The 4,014-nt window shown below is 36.5% G+C and overlaps 1 non-coding gene across 1 annotated transcript; it reads right to left on the reverse strand.

Moving 5' to 3' along the window:
• Window positions 1-750: 750 nt before the first annotated feature.
• On the reverse strand, window positions 751-857 carry LOC136540962 (small nucleolar RNA R71). Its single transcript, XR_010780079.1, has one exon. It is a non-coding gene; the product is annotated as a small nucleolar RNA R71 (small nucleolar RNA).
• Window positions 858-4,014: the final 3,157 nt, after the last annotated feature.

Here is a 4,014-nt window from a genome sequence, read left to right on the forward strand (position 1 = left end):
ATGTTACAATGGTATATTATCTGTGTGCTTGCATATACCTTACTTTAACATATATAATTTTCTCTAAGTTTACAAGTGTCATTAATAATTACCAACCACACATTTCTGTTATCATGTTAGAGATGACAACTTAGTAAAGAGTGATGCTAAGAAATGTCAACAAGCATTTCTAGTGCTGTTGCCAGGGAGGGGCACATGGCATAGAGAATTGATCAAATAAATACTTATTGATAAAATCATAACACATCTGCTTTAGTAGGCTTACCCTTGTTTGTTGTTGTTCGTATTTTATATAGGGTATTACAGAATTGGTTGTGATTCACCAACAACTTCCAATCAGAATCAACCCAATCAAGAGGAAGCTCAACACCAGTTTCTAAAGCTATGGCTGATAAGACTCTACGTGAGTTCTCTATTTCAAGCACCGAGAACATTTGCACTAGACCAACACTCAAAACCAACAACCTTAAGTTCGAGCTCAAGCCAAGCCTCATCAACATGGTGCAAGCCACCCCATTCAGTGGAAAGGCACATAAAGATGCTAGTGCTCATCTTCAAAAAAATTTAGAGATTAGTAGCACAGTTGTCATCAAGGACGTTGCTCAAGACATCATACTACTTCGCTTGTTTCCATTCTCACTAGTGGGATATGCGAAGAAATGGTTCTACGATAATAAAGGCAACATCAATACATGGGCAAAGTGTTCAAAGGCCTTCATAGAAAAGTTCTTCCCTGTAGGTAAGACCAATGACTTAAGAGGAAAGATTTTCAACTTCCAACAGCAAAAGGGAGAGACCATTCTATAAGCATGGGAACATTTCTAGGAATATGTTTCAGATTGTTCTCATCATGGAATGGAAGATTGGTTGCTCATGCAAAATTTCTACCATGGGTTAACTCAGAAAGCTCATGAACAACTTGATGCCACTACTGGAGGATCATTTATGTCACTCACCCTTGGAAAAGTTAAAACTCTTATGAAAAAGATAGCCTCTAATCAAGGCTAGTCATCATGCAACATCCAACCAAGCAATAAGAGTGAAGAAGTAATAGAAGAGGTGTGTGCAGTGTCAACCAAGATGGACGTACTATTGAATTGGCTTGAAAAGCGAGCCAATTACAAGAGAGATTGTCAAGCCAATTGAGATGCTTTCAATGCTCAAAACACATGTGCAGAATATTTGGGGGTTGAATTCCCTAAATATCAAGAGGATGTCAACATCATTGGTAACAATGCAGGTCCACAATAACAGAGACAAGGATGAAATCAACAACAATAGTCAACTGACCAAGGCAAGTACTCTGGTAACAATTATAATTCTTTTAATCCCAAGCAACCATCCTTAAGAGATGTAATCTTAGAATAAGCTAGGATTAATGAGAATATTTTTAAAAAGCTTGTTTTTAATGATAAGATCCTATAAAACATAAATACTAAAATGGATAGTTTTTCTTCTGCCATAAAAGACCAACTTAGCTATAATAAAAAGATATAATCTCAATTAGCCCAGTTGGTCACTGCTCTGCCTTTTGCCACTAACCTTGAAAAGGTCAACACTATAACCACAAGAGGTGGCAAGTCTACTCGTGGTCCGCTGTATCCGATAAGGACATGTGTAATGCAGGAAGAGGAGAAGAGAAATGATGAAGTTGAAGAAGTTGTACCACAAGAGCGAGAATTACAACAAGATTTTCATGACACTACCTTACTACTGTTTTCATGTAGAAATCGAAAAGCCAAAATGGATGAGCAGTTTGGTAAGTTTATGGAGGTAATTCAAATATTACATATCAATATTTCTCTACTAGATACCATACAGGTACCCACCTATGTGAAGTACCTTAGAGACATTCTCAACAACAAAAGACCACTGCCCACCACTGAAGTAATGTTCCTATGTGAAGTACCTCAGAGACATCTTCCTTAGTAATGTTCCTTATGCATAGATCTAGAGTTAATTATACTATAGATGAGAGTGTATATACTTGTGTGTATAAAAGACTTAGTAATTAAGAAATGACTTAGGAATCTTTTGCTCTTACCGAATCTCCTGCCTAGCCATACTATATTTTATGAGTCTCTATTTCTATCTCCATAATTATTATCAATGCTTCACACTTATCATTTATTTATCATTTGACTTACCTCTACTATAGCATGAGAGTGGTTTTATCATAAGTATACATATTTGTCAATATCTCTATGCCAACAATCCCATAGCTCCTCCCTGTGGATAAAATATAAATAACGATATTCGATATTGATGAGGACATGTCACCTTCAGATATGACCATTAATTTTAAGGTGAACTCATTTCTACATTTGTATAGTGATTTTTGTTACAATTCACTTAGTTCCACATGTACATGTCATTATTTATTTGTAGCTATAAATGTGTATCAAAGTGCAAGTCCATCAAAGTTGAACTTTCAGTTCGACGATAGCCTAACAATACTTCATTGGGAAGGCTATAACTCATCCATCCGCAGTGCGATTGAGGTCAATGAGAACTTGATGAAAAGCTTGTTTGATAAGCTTTCAAATAAAGGAGACGTGGTGCTAAGATTACAGGGTTCGAGTCTTTGTGATCTGAAACCAGATCGGTGTGTCGCTCTCCACCAAATTGATAGTTATCTTGAACCTGACAGAAGATCAGGATCTCCCGTCCCCATCAAGTCGTAATCAGAGCTTCATGTGTTACCGTTTGGTTCGCATTTACCCTAGATTAGTTGTGTTTTCCATCACCCTATAAATCTAGAAAATTACCCCACAAAAAAATTTATGTTTGTAGTTTTTCCTTAGTCCTATCACCCATTGTGCCTCTACAATTTTTTTTATTTTAGTTTACTTTATTGAACGGTCGTCCCTCGCGAATCATTGTGTTGTCGTCTTAATCTTGTTCTTGCCGTTAGTTGAATTTGTTTTGATCCGGTGTTTGCGCAATCAGTGCATGATTTGTGTTACCATTAAATTGTCTGCGCCTGTGTGTGCCTTCCTGATTTTTATTCTGGTCGAACAATCAGTGCATGATCTTTTCCTATTATATGTACTCATATCCATGTTTTAGTTGAAGGTGTCATCCACCTAGTCACGTTACCCTTAGGCACCTTAGCCCAATGAGTGCAAGGGATTGCTTTGCTTTTATACAAGGACTAGATAGCATATCCGTGCGTTGCTATGGGATAGCTAACACTTTGTACTTAAAACACACGGATCGCACGATAAGATAACAATACTGTAAAAATTAAATACCAATGTTAAAGTGACATTTAATTCAAAAAACAAAGTGTGTGAAATTAACACAAGTCACGGAGAGCGCGGCATCGCGGGCTCACAAACTCTACTTTATAGATCTTTTCCGTGATGTGGCTAAGATAATATTTTATATTGATAGGAAGAAATCTCCGATATCCATTTCTTTCGTGCTCCAATAAATCCATGAATAAGTTCCGCCGTATCTCTATACCATTCTATACACAGGTTTGAGTATATATGTAAATATTAGTGCCTGTCATATGGGTCATACTACACTATCTTATCTTGTTTGTAGGTGTTAGTCTTGTCTTCCAATGGTGCGTGAGAACAATTATTTTTCAGTGTAGAAATCAATAAAGGGTCATTTGGATTAATAACTTGGAGCAAACTAATACATGAATGATCTATATTTTTCTTCCATACATCAACTTCCTATCATTGAGAAAAGGTTGCAAGGTTTGTGGATTAGTAACTTTGAGCAAACTAATACAGAAAAATGGTTATCATGGTAAATTCCTACTGCCTCCTTCATGTCAATTAAACATTGCCAGTTTCTTTTTTCACATCTAAAAGATCAACTTTATTTTCTCCCAATTTGAGTAAAAGAGTTATCTTGCTCTCTTCATGATGAGGACCTTGGTGGTTCATCAGCAAAACTTGGGCAATTGGCAGACAAAGTTGCCCTAAATCAAGTCTGTAAAGCAAAGTCACCAGATACTCTCAAGCATTCACCTGATGATAAATACAAGGGGAAATA

The sequence above is a fragment of the Miscanthus floridulus genome, chromosome 2, assembly GCF_019320115.1.
Source record: "Miscanthus floridulus cultivar M001 chromosome 2, ASM1932011v1, whole genome shotgun sequence".
NCBI classification, from domain to species: Eukaryota; Viridiplantae; Streptophyta; class Magnoliopsida; order Poales; family Poaceae; genus Miscanthus; species Miscanthus floridulus.